Source organism: Schistocerca serialis, chromosome 11, assembly GCF_023864345.2.
Source record: "Schistocerca serialis cubense isolate TAMUIC-IGC-003099 chromosome 11, iqSchSeri2.2, whole genome shotgun sequence".
NCBI classification, from domain to species: domain Eukaryota; kingdom Metazoa; phylum Arthropoda; class Insecta; order Orthoptera; family Acrididae; genus Schistocerca; species Schistocerca serialis.
This window is the reverse complement of record NC_064648.1, coordinates 176796645-176816630: the sequence shown is the minus strand read 5'-3', so window position 1 is coordinate 176816630 and position 19986 is coordinate 176796645. Positions and strand designations below refer to the sequence as shown.

The 19986-nt window shown below is 44.1% G+C and overlaps 1 protein-coding gene and 1 pseudogene across 1 annotated transcript in view; both read left to right on the top strand.

Annotated features, from left to right (window-relative positions):
- The window catches only part of LOC126426617 (forkhead box protein D3-A-like), a 587591-nt gene that overhangs the window by 241295 nt on the left and 326310 nt on the right, over positions 1–19986 (top strand). The gene's annotated exons all lie outside the window — the stretch shown is intronic.
- On the top strand, positions 3801–3918 carry LOC126427505 (5S ribosomal RNA; annotated as a pseudogene).

Below are 19986 nucleotides of genomic sequence, written 5' to 3'. Positions count from 1 at the left end.
AAATAAACTATTTCTGGCATATCTTATCATGATACAGTTCGATTCTAACCCCATTGACAATTTCAGACATGTCCTGCCATCTGTGAGTAAGATGTAGAACTTTTTGCATTCCTAAGAATCGTGCCATCGCAGACTAGAATGAATCGTGAACGAATCGTAGGAATCGATTCGCTATGTGGGATTGAATCGTAGGAATCGAATCGGGAAAAAGAATCGTGTTGCGCAACTGTAGTGTGGACAAAAACCTGCGGGCACCCCTGGTTGGAATATAATAAATTCGGTTATGTCCACGAATCAGCACTGCTCGTGCGGAACTGAGCTTGCCCTTATACTATGGACAACAGGCAGATTCCATATTTATAGATTTGCGGAAAGCATTTGACTCGGTGCCCCATTGCAGGCTGTTAACGCAGGTATGTAAATGGCTCGGAGGCTTCGTAAATAGGAGAACCCAGTGAAACGTCCCCTTCGAAAAATTATGAATGACTGTGCTGATAAGCCTCTTACGTTATTTGATTTTCAAACAGCTGTGCAAAACTGAACGTACTCACACATTTCTCTCTTTACTTATTCTGATCATCAGTAAAGTGACACAATATTTTTAGCGCAACGCAATCTGACTTTCAATAATCCCTACAAAAGAATGGCCCTGACTAACAATAAGCTATACCTTTCACGAATCACTTACCTCACATAAATCTTCGTTACTCGAACTACTGCAATACACCGAGCGCCACTACTGCCAGTTAAATAAAAGATTCAAACTACTGAAGGCACTAACTACTGATAGGCATAGCAAATGAAAGATTTTGATAGAGAACAAACAATGTATTTACCTTAATAGTGTTGAAAAATCATAATATACATAGCAGTTCTGACATCCAGTTTTACAAATTTACACTTTCTGATGGACACACGTCCAGATCGTCCGCTCTCAAAACTCCGCCATCTCTCTCCCCACATCCACCACTGCTGGCGGCTCACCTCCAACTGCGCAACGCTACAATGGAGAATATTCTAAAAATGCCAACCAGCCACATACTGCACACAGCAGTCAGTGATTTTCATACAGAGCGCTACGTGGCATTACCAACATAAAAACCTAAACAGCCTACTTACACCAGTACGCTTTCCTCGACGGCGAGTGTCCATGACAGACGGAGATACCGTCAGGAGTCTCCCAGGGCAGAATCGTAGGTGCCCTGTTGTACTCTATGCAGGGTGTTACAAAAAGGTATGGCCAAACTTTCAGGAAACGTTCCTCACACACAAATAAAGAAAATATCTTATGTGGACATGTGTCAGGAAACGCTTAATTTCCATGTTAGAGCTCATTTTAGTTTCGTCAGTATGTACTGTACTTCCTCGATTCACCGCCAGTTGGCCCAATTGAAGGAAGGTAATGTTGACTTCGGTGCTTGTGTTGACATGCGACTCATTGCTCTACAGTACTAGCATCGAGCACATCAGTACGTAGCATCAATAGGTTAGTGTTCATCACGAACGTGGTTTTGCAGTCAGTGCAATGTTTACAAATGCGGAGTTGGCAGATGCCCATTTGATGTACGGATTAGCACGGGGCAATGGCCGTGGCGAGGTACGTTTGTATCGAGACAGATTTCCAGAACGGAGGTGTCCCGACAGGAAGACGTTCGAAGCAATCCATCGGCGTCTTAGGGAGCTCGGAACATTCCAGCCTATGACTCGCGACTGGGCAAGACCTAGAACGACGAGGACACCTGCAATGGACGAGGCAATTCTTCGTGCAGTTGACGATAACCCTAATGTCAGCGTCAGAGAAGTTGCTGCTGTACAAGGTAACGTTGACCACGTCACTGTATGGAGAGTGCTACGGGAGAACCAGTTGTTTCCGTACCGTGTACAGCGTGTGCAGGCACTATCAGCAGCTGATTGGCCTCCACGGGTACACTTCTGCAAATGGTTCATCCGACAATGTGTCAATCCTCATTTCAGTGCAAATGTTCTCTTTACAGATGGGGCTTCATTCCGACGTGATCAAATTGTAAATTTTCACAATCGACATGTGTCGACTGACGACAATCCGCACGCAATTGTGCAATCACGTCATCGACACAGATTTTGTGTGAACGTTTGGGCAGGCATTGTTGGTGATGTCTCGATTGGGCCCCACGTTCTTCCACCTACGCTCAATGGAGCACGTTATCATGATTTCATACGGGATACTCTACCTGTGCTGCTAGAACATGTGCCTTTACAAGTACGACACAACATGTGGTTCATGCACGATGGAGCTCCTGCACATTTCAGTTGAAGTGTTCGTACGCTTCTCAACAACAGATTCGGTGACCGATGGATTGCTAGAGGCGGGCAAATTCCGTGGACTCCACGCTCTCCTGACCTCAACCCTCTTGACTTTCATTTATGGGAGCATCTGAAAGCTCTTGTCTACGCAACCCCGGTACCAAATGTAGAGACTCTTCGTGCTCGTATTGTGGACGGCTGTGATACAATACGCCATTCTCCAGGACTGCATCGGCGCATCAGGGATTCCGTGCGACGGAGGGTGTGTGCATGTATCTCCGCTAACGGAGGACATTTTGAACATTTCCTGTAACAAAGTGTTTGAAGTCACGCTGGTACGTTCTGTTGCTGAGTGTTTCCATTTCATGATTAATGTGATTTGAAGAGAAGTAATAAAATGAGCTCTAACATGGAAAGTAAGCGTTTCCGGACACATGTCCACATAACATATTTTCTTTCTTTGTGTGTGAGGAATGTCTCCTGAAAGTTTGGCCGTACCTTTTTGTAACACCCTGTGTACATAAAAAATATGGGGGACAGTGTGGGCAGGGATCTGCGATTGTTGGCTGATGATGCTGTGGTGTACGATGAGGTGACGAAGTTGAGTGACTGCAGGAAGGTACAAGACGAGTTAGAGAATATTTCTAGTTGGTGTGATGAATGGCAGATACCTCGAAATGTGGAGAAATGTAAGTTAATGCGGATGTGTAGGAAGAAAAAACCTATAACGTTCGGATACAGCGTTACTAAGTGACCTGCTGGACACACTGAACTTTTTTTAATATCTGTGAGTAACTTTGCAAACCGGTTGAAGTGGAACGAACATATGACAAATGTGGTGGGGAAGGCGAATCGTCGACTTCGGCTTGCGAGAATTTTAGGAAAGAGTGGTTCACCTGTAAAGGAGACCGCATATAGGACGCTGGTGCGACCTATTCTTGAGTACTGTTCGAGTGTTTGGGATCCGTAACATGTCGGATTGAAGGTAGATATCGGAGCAATTCAAACACGGGATGCTAGATTTCTTACCGGTAGTTTCGAACAACGCACGAGTGTTACGGAGATGCTTCGGCAAGTCAAATGGGAATACCTGGAGGGAAATCGACGTTCTTTTCGAGGAACACTATTGAGAAAATTTAGAGAACCGGCATTTGAAGCTGACTGCCGTGCGGGTCTACTGCTGCCAACATACACTGCGGGTAAGGACGCAGATAAGGTAAGAGAAGTTAGGGCTCATACGGAGGCATATAGATAGTCGTTTTTTCCTCGGTCTGTTTGCATGAGGAACAGGTAACGGTTTGTAGTGGTACCAAGCACCCTCCGCCACGCACCGTAAGATGGCTTGCGGAGTATCTGTGTAGATGCACGACAGTTGACGATCGCCTGAAGTGGTGCCAAACTGCTTGCATTTCTTGCAAGTTTGTTTCAGTCTGCGAAATGACACTTGAGACCACAGAACAACAACTTGACATGGAAGTCGAAACACGGTGTTTTAAATTGCTGTTTTATAAATTTATGCCAACGGCCTTGTCTGAGTGGTAACACCGGTTCCCGTCAGATCACCGAAGTTAAGCGCTGTCGGGCTGGGCTAGCACTCGGATGGGTGACCATCCGGTCTGCCGAGCGCTGTTGGCAAGCAGGCTGCACTCAGCCCTTGTGAGGCAAACTGAGGAGCTACTCGACTGAGAAGTAGCGGCTCCGTTCCAGTAAACTGACAACGGCTAGAAGAGCGACCCTACATATCCGCATCCCGTGACGCCTATGGTCTGAGGATGACATGACGGTCGATCGGTCCCCTCGAGCCTTCAAAGCCTATTCGGACGGACTTCAGTTTTAGTTTTATAAATTTGCAATCAGAGGTTGAAGGTTCAAATGGCTCTAACAAGGGGAGGCGGCCAATTGTGAAATTCAGAATCGATTCGTACTCCGCATAATAAAAGCTCATGGCCAGAGGTGTAATGTGGCAAAGCACCAAGATGCACTTCTCAGCCGTTGTCGAGAAAATCGACAGTTAAAAGAAACCGCTGCAGTGAAATACTCTCTATGATTAATAATTTTCCACAGCGTCGGGGCATAGCGGTAAGCGCTCGGGTTCGTAATCCGAAGGTCGCCGGATCAAATCTCGCGCCATGCAATTTTTTTTTATTATTAGTTTTTTGTAATTCAAATATATATATATATATATATATATATATATATATATATATATATATATATATAAACTATTAATGAATTGCTTATGCATGTTGGTGAAGGTGGATCGCTCTCCAATTGTACCGCCTCCATTTTTGCGTTTGCTTAACAGGGTGTACCAAAGCTCTCACGTCCGCACTGATTTTCGACGATGTTATAAGTTGCGCTAGGGACCGCATCTACCTTCTTTCGAAGTTAGCAGGCAACTACGCTGTTATGCGGCGGCTCGTTTCGGCCCATTCAACATCTGTCCTTCAAGTGTAACGAGCGAGGAACGGAGCTTATATTTCATACCTGCCACAGAAAATTCTATTCTAAATCGAACGTTTGACTTACGCTACACGTATTCGTTTCGGAATATCGTTTCTACGTCTTCCGTTAACTATACGTGGTTAACATTATGAAGACAATTAATAACATTTGTGAAATACAACTTTGTTTGCGGAAAACATAATGATGTTCGAAGTCGCCAGTTTTTCCACGACAAACGACTTTCAACTTATTATATGCATAATTGTTGCAACTGATTGCCGGGAATTATATATATATATATATATGTGTGTGTGTGTGTGTGTGTGTGTGTGTGTGTGTGTGTGTGTGTGTGTGTGTGTGTGTGCACACATTTGAATTACAAAAAAGAAATACTAAAAAAAAAAAGGTTGCATGGTGCGAGATTCGATCCGCCGACCTTCGGATTACGAACCTGAGCGCTTACCGGTGCGCCAAGACGCTGTGGAGAATTATTAATCGTAGAGAGTATTTCACCGCAACGGTTTCTTTTAACTCGATTTTCTCGACAACGGCTGAGAAGTGCATCTTGTTGCTTTGCCACATTACACCTCTGGCCATGAGCTATTATTATGCGCAGTATGAATCGAATCTGAATTTCACAATTGGCGGCGTCCCCTTGTAAGCACTATCGGACTTAACATCTGAGGTCATCAGTCCCCTAGACTTACAACTACTTAAACCTAACTAACCTAAGGACATCACACACATCCATGCCCGAGACAGGATTCGAACCTGCGACCGCAGCAGCAGCGCGGTTCCGGACTGAAGCGCCTAGACCCGCTCCGCCACAGCGGCCAGCTCAGGGGTCGAAACAGAGCGTGAAAACCCGGATGGAGTCGGAATAAAACTGGATGATACGGTAAGCCAATAAGTGACGAAGGAGATGGGACGCAGTGTGGCCAGGCATCGGCCGATGTTATCGGGCAAACTCGGGCGACGGCGACTGGCGCGACCTCTGTACGTGCCACTGAGAACGAAGCCTCTGAGACACCTTTGCGCTTCTGCGACACGGCGTCCGTCAAGTCTCGCATTGCACTCTCGACGCGCAGCCGGTGGTGCCCTGGGGGTGCGCGAGACTGCAGGGTCAGCCTGTAGCGGGGTCGTCGTCCCACCCGCACCCCGCCACCCGCATTACGATAGCCGGACTCTGACGGGCATTCCGCACGGCCAGCAAGTGTGAAGTGTGCAACAGGCGGGGCAGCGCCTCGGCTGATGACGCAGCTCGGGTGTCCAGCTGAATCGGCGTGACGCAACAGCGACCGTCCTAGCGGCCACGCAGCCGCACCGCGCACTGCCTTCTGGCGGCGCCTCCGACTTGCTAGATAGCGGCCGCGACGTGCCTTAGGCCGGTATTACACTATCAAATTTCTTTGTCAAAGATTTGATCAAAGATGTGATCCAATATTCCGCACAATATATTTGACAAAGATCTTTGACGTAGCGCTAGAAGGGGCATTACACTGTCATCAAATTTTTCGTCAAAGTTCAAGATGGCTGACAACAACTTGTTATTTAACCGCAGCAGTTCTACGTACTCCAATTGCATTGTGTGCACATGCGGAAAAGAAGTGGGGGAAAAAATGGAACCATACATACGAGGTTGACAGTCTTAAAAGTCCTGGGATTACAACTTGATAATAAATTCAGTTGGGAGGAGCACACCACAGAACTGCAGAAAGGCCTTAACAAATCTGTATTTGCAATTCGAGTGTTAGCAGATATAGGCAACATAAAAATGAAAAAGCTTGCATACTTTCATTCCATAATGTCATATGGGATAATATTTTGGGGGTAAATCTTGAAGTCAAACAAAAGTTTTCAAGGTCCAAAAGCGTGTAATACGTATTATTTGTGGAGTAAATTCACGGACCTCCTGCAGAAACCTCTTCAAAGAACAGGGTATACTAACTACTGCCTCTCAGTATATTTACTTCTTAATGAAATTTGTCGTAAATAATATACCTCTTTTTCCAACAAACAACTCAGTTCATACATACAATATCAGGAACAAAAATGATCTGCACGAGGACTTAAAAGCACTTACTTTAGTTCAAAAAGGGGTCCACTACTCAGGAACACTCATCTTCAATAATTTGCCAGCAAACATAAAAAATTTAGTTACAAATAAAGATCAGTTTAAAAGGAGCCTGAAAGACTTACTACTGGCCAACTCCTTCCAATCCATTGGCGAAATTTTTAATAGAAACAAATGATGTATTGTATTTATTCATACTATTAGTATTGTTATTTCAGCTTAAAAAAATTGACATGTTCCACATCCACGAGGATCTCCTCAGCACAGATCTATGGAACGAAAAACTAATCTATTCTGGGTGAAGCCGTGGATTTTACGACGACACGATAAAAGCATTCAACAAAACTTCTTACGTGAGCTTACAGTGGAAGACGTCAAGTGGTACATCAATTACTTAAGAATGGATGAGCATACATTCCTGTATGTGCTCAGTGAAGTGTGACTTACTACTGGCCAACTCCTTCCAATCCATTGGCGAAATTTTTAATAGAAACAAATGATGTATTGTATTTATTCATACTATTAGTATTGTTATTTCAGCTTAAAAAAATTGACATGTTCCACATCCACGAGGATCTCCTCAGCACAGATCTATGGAACGAAAAACTAATCTATTCTGGGTGAAGCCGTGGATTTTACGACGACACGATAAAAGCATTCAACAAAACTTCTTACGTGAGCTTACAGTGGAAGACGTCAAGTGGTACATCAGTTACTTAAGAATGGATGAGCATACATTCCTGTATGTGCTCAGTGAAGTGTATCCTCATATCACAAAGCACAATATTCACTTAAGAACTGCTACATCTGCAGAAGACAGGCTCACTCCAACACTCCGATTCCTTGCTACAGGAGAGGGTTATGTTAGGTTAGGTTAGGTCTCGTCTCCAATCTTCTTATTTTATTTTTGTATTCATCATGCCTCACGTTGTATAGCGCCTCATCAGCTCCATACATCTCTATTAGTTTTGTAGTTGTCGGCACACACCAATTGTATTTACTGGCAATGTTTATAAAAACACTACAGACGACAGAACGCTGCAGCGATGCTAGCGCTCCATGTGGTAACATGTCACATTGCAGTGAACAGAAGACAAGCGGTTTCTTTGATCAAATATACAGTGAGGCCCTAGATTTGATCAAATATTGGACGACATTTGACAAAGTCCCTATTACACTATCAAATATCTTTGACAAAGATATTGGACAAAGATATTGGACAAAGAAATTTGATAGTGTAATACCGGCCTTACTGCCGGCCGGGGTGGCCGAACGGTTCTAGGCGCTACAGTCTGAAACCGCGCGACCGCTACTGTCGCAGGTTCCAATCCTGCCTCGGGCATGGATGTGTGTGATGTCCTTAGGTTACTTAGGTTTAAGTAGTTCTAAGTTCTAGGGGACTGATGACCTAAGATGTTAAGCCCCATAGTGCTCAGAGCCATTTTTTGTCGTATCCAGGCAGATTCACCCCTGGCCCAAGTTCACTGTGTAACCTGCCAACATAAAAAATATTGTATATATAATTCACATTTAGCGTAACTACTCAACAGTGGAAATATGTATATTCTTCTCATTCAGTGTAATCTCCCAACACATAAATTTCGTAACTTACCAGCAGTAAAAATAATATCTATAGCATTGACATTCCAGCGTAACCTAGCAACAGTTTATTATTCCGTAACCTACCAATAATAACGTGACTAATTTCTCAATAAAATTGTGGCTCACTTATAACTGACTGAATTTAAACTGGTAAATTTTGGACGTCAGCAGTGCTGCGTCATGGCCCTGAAAGATCATTCTGAATAAACTGAAATTCTTGTGAAAATTACCGAACTATCAGTTTAATAAGTCACCGCTGCAAAATACTAACGCGAATTCTTTACAGACGAATGGAAAAACTGGTAGAAGCCGACTTCGGCGAAGATCAGTTTGGATTCCGCAGAAATGTCAAACGTGAGGCAATACTGACCCTACGACTTATCTTAGAAAATAGATTAAGGAAAGGCAAACCTACATTTCTAGCATTTGTAGACTTAGAGAAAGCTTTTGACAATGTTGACTGGAATACTCTCTTTCTAATTCTAAAGGTGGCAGGGGTAAAATACAGGGAGCGAAAGGCTATTTACAATTTGTACAGAAACCAGATGGCAGTTATAAGAGTCGAGGGGCATGAAAGGGAAGCAGTGGTTGGAAAGGGAGTGAGACAGGGTTGTAGCCTATCCCCGATGTTATTCAATCTGTATATTGAGCAAGCAGTAAAGGAAACAAAAGAAAAATTCGGAGTAGGAATTAAAATCCATGGAGAAGAAATAAGAACTTTGAGGTTCGCCGATGACATTGTAATTCTGTCAGATACAGCAAAGGACTTGGAAGAGCAGCAGAACGGAATGGATAGTGTCTTGAAAGGAGGATATAAGATGAACATCATCAATAGCAAAACGAGGATAATGGAATGTAGTCGAATTAAATCGGGTGATGCTGCGGGAGTTGGATTAGGAAATGAGACGCTTAAAGTAGTAAAGGAGTTTTGCTATTCGGGGAGCAAAATAACTCATTATGGTCGAAGTAGAGAGGATATAAAACGTAGACTGGCAATGGCAAGGAAAGCGTTTCTGAAGAAGAGAAATTTGTTAACATCGAGTATAGATTTAAGTGTCAGGAAGTCGTTTCTGAAAGTATTTGTTTGGAGTGTAGCCATGTATGGATGTGAAACATGGACGATAAATAGTTTGGACAAGAAGAGAATAGAAGCTTTCGAAATGTGGTGCTACAGAAGAATGCTGAAGATTAGATGGGTAGATCACATAACTAATGAGGAGGTATTGAATAGGATTGCGGAGAAGAGGAGTTTGTGGCACAACTTGACTAGAAGAATGACCTGTTGGTAGGACATGTTCTGAGGCGTCAAGGGATCACAAATTTAGCATTGGAGGGCAGCGTGGAGGGTAAAAATCGTAGAAGGAGACCAAGAGATGAATACACTAAGCAGATTCAGAAGGATGTAGGTTGCAGTAGGTACTGGGAGATGAAGAAGCTTGCACAGGATAGAGTAGCATGGAGAGCTGCATCAGGACTGAAGACCACAACAACAACCACCTCAATAAGGCCGCCGGATAACGGGTATATATCTTCTCCTATAAGAAATTTTTCTGGCACAGCCCAGTGCAATGCTGGCCGATAGATTTGTCATGTATAAAAAGAAACAACTGAGTTTTCTTTACAATAATCGGGATGATCACGCATTGGAGAAGTAAATTCTTTAAATTGAGATAAATGAGTGTCCAAAGTTAATTTTTATAAGAAAGATTATTATGAAGAGATTTTTTTTTAAAACATCTACACGGGACTTGATATTACAATAGTACATATGCGCGAGGCTGCTTTTACCTTATACTACATCGGTCAGGCACCGCCATCGCTCCACACGACTGGCCCAGCCAACTCCATACACCAGACCGCTAGCTACTAGAGTTGCGGCGATTCGTGAATGAGTCGTTCATTTGAACGACTCTAAATAAAGAATCGTAAGAATCGAATCGTGATACGGACGAATCGTCGTATAGAATCTTTAGAACGACTGCGTGTTTCCGAGTCGTGACGATTCCAAGTTCCAACGATTCATCGAATCTTACAAGGGGAGGCCGCCAATTGTGAAATTCAGATTCGATTCATACTGCGCATAATAAAAGCTCATGGCCAAAGGTGTAATGTGGCAAACCACCAAGATGCACTTCTCAGCCGTTGTCGAGAAAATCGACAGTTAAAAGAAACCGTTGCGGTGAAATACTCTCTACGAGTAATGATTTTCTACAGCGTCGTGGCGCAGCGGTAAGCGCTCGGGTTCGTAATCTGAAGATCGCCCGAACGAATCCCGCGCCATGCAAATTTTTTTTATTATTAGTTTTTTATAATTAATATATATATATATATATATATATATATATATATATATACTATTAATGAATTGCTTACGCATGTTGGTGAAGGCGGATCGCTCTCCAATTGTACCGCCTCCATTTTTCCCTTTTTTTTTAACAGGGTGTACCAAAGCTCTCCCGTCCGCACTGATTTTCGACCATGTTATAAGTTGCGCTACGGACCGCATCTACCTTCTTTCGAAGTTAGCAGGCAACTACGCTGTTATGCGGCGGCTCGTTTCGGCCCATTCAACATCTGTCCTTCAAAGTGTAACGAGCGAGTAACGGAGTTTATATTTCATACCTGCCACAGCGAATTTGTGTTCGTGGTGTCTCTATTCTAATTCGAACGTTTGACTTACGCTATTCGTATTCGTTTCGTAATATCGTTTCTACGTCTTCCGTTAACTATACGTGGATAACATTATGAAGATAATTAATAACATTTGTGAAATACAACTTTGTTTGCGGAAAACATAATGATGTTCGAAGTCGCCAGTTTTTCCACGACAAACGACTTTCAACAACTTATTATATGCATAATTGTTGCAACTGTAGATATATATACTTTGTTTTTAGTATTTGTTTTTTGTAATTCATATATATATATATATATATATATATATATATATATATATATATATATATATATATATTAGTATTTGTTATATATATATATATATATATATATTTGAAATACAAAAAACAAATACTAAAAAAAAAAAGTTGACGCGCGCGAGATTCGATCCGGCGACCTTCTGATTACGAACCCGAGCGCGTACCGCTGCGCCACGACGCTGCAGAAAGATATCAATCGTAGAGATTTTTTCACCACAACGGTTTCTTTTAACTGTCGATTTTCTCGACAACGGCTGAGAAGTCCGTCTTGGTGCTTTGCCACATTACACCTCTGGCCATGAGCTTTTATTATGCGCAGTATGAATCGAATCTGAATTTCACAATTGGCGGCCTCCCCTTGTTAGTACGCTATGCTTCGTAGGCAACTACCGAATGATGCCTAATGATTACGACCGCCAGATGGCAGTCAAGTGGCGGATGCGTGTGAACAAAGGAAGCTCGGAACGAACAAACGGAGTTCGTGGGTCGTAATATTACCATACAGTAAATATCTCTGGAGTGAGCATTGCGTTCTGCTCTTGTTGGCAACATTAATCCTGGATAGTCACGTGTTTTCGGGACTTCGCTGTGCGTGGATGCTTTCTGCAGAGTTTGAAGTTTATAATATCAAGAGTTTTTGTTGTGTTTCACCGTTTGTTGATAGTGTAATAGCGATGGTGAATTACTGTTGTTGCTACGGATGCAAAGAAAAATATTCGAAAGGAGGGATAGTAACTTTTCATGGGTACATACCATGTAGCTCTAATTATAGTTATCATATTAGTAAGAGACACCGTATGTGTTTAAAAATTTCGAGACGCATTATAATTAAGGCTTGAATCTGTAGACCTATTTTTCTACGATTTTATGAGTATATAATAGATATTACGGCTCGGACAAAAGCTTACAAACAATCGCTTCCTCTCGTAAAATTTGCTAGTGGAACAGGAAAGGGAATGGTTAGTTGTTTCAGCAAATACTATTCTCCATGCATTTATCAGTGACTTGACGATTATGTATATAGATTACTGAGTCTACTATTCATTTAATAAACTGGGAGCAAGTACGTAAAATGCGTTAAATAAATACTTGAAAGTGTCACCAGTAAGAAAAATTGTGCTTTAGGTCGCAAGAACGAGAAAATAAATACGCAGAAATAGCAAAAAAAGGACGAATTAGCAAAGATATAATCGCTAATGTGTGGTAAATTCGGTGTTTTTCGGAAAGTTGCAAAAATGTACGTCAGGCTCTGTAATACTATAAAGATCCGTATCATACCGAAAACTATAAAAAATCGAGTGCATCTGAACTGTGACAGCTATCGCAAAGAAGCAGAATGAAGTATGACTTGCCCTTGAAAGTTACGTAGCTGGTTTATTCCCGGTATCAACTGGATACTGTTGAAATGTCTGTGCAACATATATAAATAATCCACGACACGTACGAAAAGAATCCATCTGTACTAGGGATGTAGTGACATTCGAAATATACAGGGCGCTATACGGACAAACGCACGACGTCCCGAGAACACGTGACCAGGCCGGCAATGTGTGTTGACGACACAAAATCTGTTCTGCGCATGTGAATGCTCACTCCAGAGGTGTTTACTCTATGAATGTTACTCGTCGAAACCAAGCTGTCACTTGGCGGTGGATGACGGGAAACGAGCGTAAAGGCGTCTCCCATTTACTGTCGCTACCATGAGCCACCGCGCCGACGTCAGCTCAGTTTGCGCGAGTAATACACGAACTAGTGATGACAGAAACGTTATACGGCGAGTACACAGCTCCCGATACACACGATTAAAATCAAGAAATACAAGTATGATGAATAAATACGTACCTCTTATTTGTTGCAGGTGCAATGCAAAACACACACACCTTCTTTACACACGAGAAATCGCACTTGGATTATGTATTATATTTTGCGTATCTCGAAAACGGCCCTAACGATTTGAATGAAATTTTGTGTTTAGACTGGTTTTTGTTTCTTGAGTTCACCTACATAGTTCCATTCTTTCGTAAAAAGTCAATTTTACAATATATATGTCCTACACAGTTCCATTCGTAAAAACGCAATTTTATATTATAAAAACGCTATTTCACATGTTTTTACAACGCCATCTCGTAAAACTTTGTTAGTACGTATTGAATGTAGTTAAGGTTTTGGTTTTTATGTTTATCTGTATATAGGTGTCCTTACAGCACGCGATTTTACGCAAAAGAATTTTTCAAATAAAAACGCGAATTTCGTGTTTCTTGGGAACGGCTTTAACAGTTTGGATAAAATTTTATATTTAGATACGGATTTTGATTTTTAAGTTTATCTATATTGGTGTGTTTCCTGAAAAAATTCGATTTTGCACAGTAAGTATTTTATATCGCAATGTCGTAAATCTTTGTTACTATTGGATGTTACAGTAGAGGTGTATCAAAATTTTGTGAGATGGCTGTATAACATTATCGGAATAGGAACACGTTCGACTTAGCGTACATTCAATAGTAACAATCATCCTAGATATGTTTTAGGTTAGACATGGTTTCCTATTATCGCTGGTATCTCGGAAATGAAAAATTATATTTATTTAATTGTTTGCTTTCAACTTTTTTTGAATAGGATGATATGAGCCAAACCATGTCTGCCTCACTGCTAGATTTTGTTACTATAAAACAGACGTCTGTAGTCACATACGTTCAAGCCACACAACCAAACTGGCACACCACGTAATTTTGCACCACCTTTCGCACAAATAGACTCCTCTGTCCTGGCATACTGAAATAAAACAATAGATGCAATGAAATCAAATGTGACCTTTCATCAATTAAGGCATTACACGTATAAATCGAGAATCACACTTGTAACGTCATATGCATGTTTACTCATAAATAAACTATTTCTGGCATATCTTATCGTGATACAGTTCGATTCTAACCCCACTGACAATTTCAGACATGTCCTGCCATCTGTGAGTAAGATGTAGAACTTTTTGCATTCCGTAAGAATCGTACCATCGCAGACCAGAATGAATCGTGAACGAATCGTAGGAATCTACATCTACATCCATACTCCGCAAGCCATCTGACGGTGTGTGGCGGAGGGTACCTTGAGTACCTCTATCGGTTCTCCCTTCTATTCCAGTCTCATATTGTTCGTGGAAAGGAGAATTGTCGGTATGCCTCTGTGTGGGCTCTAATCTCTCTGATTTTATCCTCACGGTCTCTTCGCGAGATATACGTAGGAGGGAGCAATATACTGCTTGACTCCTCGGTGAAGGTATGTTCTCGAAACTTCAACAAAAGCCCGTACCGAGCTACTGAGCGTCTCTCCTGCAGAGTCTTCCACTGGAGTTTATCTGTCGTCTCCGTAACGTTTCCGCGATTGCTAAATGATCCTGTAACGAAGCGCGCTGCTCTCCGTTGGATCTTCTCTATATCTTCTATCAACCCTATGTGCTACGGATCCCACGCTGCCGAGCAGTATTCGAGCAGTGGGCGAACAAGCGTACTCTAACCTACTTCCTTTGTTTTCGGATTGCATTTCCTTAGCATTCTTCCAATGAATCTCAGTCTGGCATCTGCTTTACCGACGATCAACTTTATGTGATCATTCCATTTTAGATCACTCCTAATGCGTACTCCCAGATAATTTATGGCACTAACTGGTTCCAGTTGCTGACCTGCTATATTGTAGCTAAATGATAAGGGATCTTTCTTTCTATGTATTCGCAGCAGATTCAATTGCCATTCCCTGCACCATGCGTCAATTCGCTGCAGATCCTCCTGCATTTCAGTACAATTTTCCATTCTTACAACCTCTCGATATACCACAGCATCGTCCGCAAAAAGCCTCAGTGAACTTCTGATGTCATCCTCAAGGTCATTTATGTATATTGTGAATAGCAACGGTCCTACGACACTCCCCTGCGGCACTCTTACTTCGGAAGACTTCTCTCAATTGAGAATGACATGCTGCGTTCTGTTATCTAGGAACTCTTCAATCCAATCACACAATTGGTCTGATAGTCCATATGCTCTTACTTTGTTCATTAAACGACTGTGGGGAACTGTATCGAAAGCCTCGCGGAAGTCAAGAAACACGGCATCTACCTGCGAACCCGTGTCTATGGCCCTCTGAGTCTCGTGGACGAATAGCGCGAGCTGGGTTTCACACGATCGTCTTTTTCGAAAACCATGCTGATTCCTACAGAGTATATTTCTAGTCTCTAGAAAAGTCATTATACTCGAACCTAATACGTGTTCCAAAATTCTACAACTGATCGACGATAGAGATATAGGTCTATAGTTCTGCACATCCGTTCGACGTCCCTTCTTGAAAACGGGGATGACCTGTGCCCTTTTCCAATCCTTTGGAACGCTACGCTCTTCTAGAGACCTACGGTACACCGCTGCAAGAAGGGGGACAAGTTCCTTCGCGTACTCTGTGTAAAATCGAACTGGTATCCCATCAGGTCCAGAGGCCTTTCCTATTTTGAGCCATTTCAATTGTTTCTCTATCCCTCTGTCGTCTATTTCGATATCTACCATTTTGTCATCTGTGTGACAATCTAGAGAAGGAACTATAGTGCAGTCTTCCTCTGTTAAACAGCTTTGGAAAAAGACATTTAGTATTTCGGCCTTTAGTCTGTCATCCTCTGTTTCAGTACCATTTTGGTCACAGAGTGTCTGGACATTTTGTTTTGATCCACCTACCGCTTTGACATAAGACCAAAATTTCTTAGGATTTTCTGCCAAGTCAGTACATAGAACTTTACTTTCGAATTCATTGAACGCCTCTCGCATAGTCCTCCTCAGACTAGATTTCGCTTCGCGTAATTTTTGTTTGTCTGCAAGGCTTTGGCTATGTTTATGTTTGCTGTGAAGTTCCCTTTGCTTCCGCAGCAGTTTTCTAACTCGGTTGTTGTACCACGGTGGCTCTTTGCCATCTCTTACGACCTTGCTTGGCAACTAGCTACTACTTACTCCTACTGCCACACAGTTACTACTGCTGACAACACTGCTCTCTGGTCTGAGATTCTCTTACAGCTTACATATCGCAGGCAGCGCGTGAGCAATTACGGCTGCTCGAGTGCGCTAGCAACAAATTTGTTAATCGTGGACCTCTTACAAGCGGAAGTGTTTAAACTCAGAAGAGTATTCCTGGAGCCGCTCTGTAGCAATTCTGGACGTGTGGGGTGTCGCATTGTCCTGCTGCAATTGTTCAAGTCCGTCGGAATGCACCATGGACATGAATGGAGGCATTTGATTAGACAGGGTGCTTACGTACGTGTCACCTGTCAGACTCGTATCCAGACGTATCAGGGGTCCCCATATCACTCCAACTGTACACGCCCCACACCATTACAGAGCCTCCACCAGCTTGAACAGTCCTCTGCTGACATGCAGGGTCCATGGATTCGTGAGGCTGTCTCCATACCCGTACACGTCCATCTGCTAGATACGAGGTGCATTCAAGTTCTGAGGCATCCGATTTTTTTTCTCCGGACTGGAAACAGATAGAAACATGCGCATTGTTTTAAAATGAGGCCGTGTTCATTGTCAATACGTCCCAGAGACGGCAGCACCGTACGGCAGATGGAATTTTACCGCCAGCGGCGAGAATGAGAACTGTTTTAAATACTTAAAATGGCTACGTTTTCCTTACTTTAACAGCGTGCAGTCATCTGTTTTCTGAATTTGCGTGGTGTGAAACCACTTGAAATTCATCGACAGTTGAAGGGGACATGTGGTGATGGAGTTACGGATGTGTCAAAAGTGCGTTCGTGGGTGCGACAGTTTAATGAAGGCAGAACATCGTGTGACAACAAACCGAAAAAACCTCGGGCTCACACCAGCCGGTCTGACGACACGATCGAGAAAGTGGAGAGAATTGTTTTGGGGGATCGCCGAATGACAGATCGCCTCCAGAGTTGGCATTTCTGTGGGTTCTGTGCACACAATCCTAGACAGCGACCTGAAAATGCGAAAAGTGTCATCCAGGTGGGTGCCACGAATGCTGACGGACGACCACACGGCTGCCCGTGTGGTACGTTGCCGAGCAATCTTGACGCGCAACGACAGCACGAATGGGACTTTCTTTTCGTCGGTTGTGACAATGGATGAGACGTGGATGCCATTTTTCAATCCAGAAACAAAGCGCCAGTCAGCTCAATGGAAGCACACAGATTCACCGCCACCAAAAAAATTTCGGGTAACCGCCAGTGCTGAAAATATGATGGTGTCCATGTTCTGGGACAGCGAGGGCGTAATCCTTACCCATTGCGTTCCAAAGGGCACTACGGTAACAGGTGCATCCTACGAAAATGTTTTGAAGAACGAATTCCTTCCTGCACTGCAACAAAAACGTCCGGGAAGGGCTGTGCGTGTGCTGTTTCACCGAGACAACGCACCCGTACATCGAGCTAACGTTACGCAACAGTTTCTTCGTGATAACAACTTTGAAGTGATTCCTCGTGCTCCCTACTCACCTGACCTGGCTCCTAGTGACTTTTGGCTTTTTCCAACAATGAAAGACACTCTCCGTGGCCGCACATTCACCAGCCATGGTGCTATTGCCTCAGCAATTTTCCAGTGGTCAAAACAGACTCCTAAGGAAGCCTTCGCCGCTGCCATGGAATCGTGGCGTCAGCATTGTGAAAAATGTGTACGTCTGCAGGCCGATTACGTCGAGAAGTAACGCCAGTTTCATCGATTTCAGGTGAGTAGTTAATTAGAAAAAAAATCGGAGGCCTTAGAACTTGAATGCACCTCGTACAATTTGAAACGACCAGGCAACATGTTTCCAGCCATCAACAGTCAAATGTCATTGTTGACGGGCCCAGGCGAGGCGTAAAGGTTTGTGTCCTGTGATATTTCTTTCGACGGTTCGCACGCTGACACTTGTTGGTGGTTCAGCATTAAATTCTGCGGCAATTTGAGGAAGGATTGCACTTGTGTCACGTCGAAAGATTCTCTTCAGTCGCCGTTGGTCCCGTTCTTGCAGTTGGTTTTTTCGGCCTCAGCTACACTCCTGGAAATTGAAATAAGAACACCGTGAATTCATTGTCCCAGGAAGGGGAAACTTTATTGACACATTCCTGGGGTCAGATACATCACATGATCACACTGACAGAACCACAGGCACATAGACACAGGCAACAGAGCATGCACAATGTCGGCACTAGTACAGTGTATATCCACCTTTCGCAGCAATGCAGGCTGCTATTCTCCCATGGAGACGATCGTAGAGATGCTGGATGTAGTCCTGTGGAACGGCTTGCCATGCCATTTCCACCTGGCGCCTCAGTTGGACCAGCGTTCGTGCTGGACGTGCAGACCGCGTGAGACGACGCTGCATCCAGTCCCAAACATGCTCAATGGGGGACAGATCCGGAGATCTTGCTGGCCAGGGTAGTTGACTTACACCTTCTAGAGCACGTTGGGTGGCACGGGATACATGCGGACGTGCATTGTCCTGTTGGAACAGCAAGTTCCCTTGCCGGTCTAGGAATGGTAGAACGATGGGTTCGATGACGGTTTGGATGTACCGTGCACTATTCAGCGTCCCCTCGACGATCACCAGTGGTGTACGGCCAGTGTAGGAGATCGCTCCCCACACCATGATGCCGGGTGTTGGCCCTGTGTGCCTCGGTCGTATGCAGTCCTGATTGTGGCGCTCACCTGCACGGCGCCAAACACGCATACGACCATCATTGGCACCAAGGCAGAAGCGACTCTCATCGCTGAAGACGACACGTCTCCATTCGTCCCTCCATTCACGCCTGTCGCGACACCACTGGAGGCGGGCTGCACGATGTTGGGGCGTGAGCGGAAGACGGCCTAACGGTGTGCGGGACCGTAGCCCAGCTTCATGGAGACGGTTGCGAATGGTCCTCGCCGATACCCCAGGAGCAACAGTGTCCCTAATTTGCTGGGAAGTGGCGGTGCGGTCCCCTACGGCACTGCGTAGGATCCTACGGTCTTGGCGTGCATCCGTGCGTCGCTGCGGTCCGGTCCCAGGTCGACGGGCACGTGCACCTTCCGCCGACCACTGGCGACAACATCGATGTACTGTGGAGACCTCACGCCCCACGTGTTGAGCAATTCGGCGGTACGTCCACCCGGCCTCCCGCATGCCCACTATACGCCCTCGCTCAAAGTCCGTCAACTGCACATACGGTTCACGTCCACGCTGTCGCGGCATACTACCAGTGTTAAAGACTGCGATGGAGCTCCGTATGCCACGGCAAACTGGCTGACACTGACGGCGGCGGTGCACAAATGCTGCGCAGCTAGCGCCATTCGACGGCCAACACCGCGGTTCCTGGGTGTCCGCTGTGCCGTGCGTGTGATCATTGCTTGTACAGCCCTCTCGCAGTGTCCGGAGCAAGTATGGTGGGTCTGACACACCGGTGTCAGTGTGTTCTTTTTTCCATTTCCAGGAGTGTATATCACAGATTTTACGTCTAACCGGATTCCTTATATTCTGGGGCCATTGGTAAAATGGCCTACGGGAAAATACCCACTTCATCGATATCTCCGAGATTCTGTGTCCCATCGCTCGTGCGCCGACTACAACACTACGTTCAAACTGACTTAAATCTTGATAACTTGTCGTTGAGGCAGCAGTAACCGATCTAACAACTGCCAG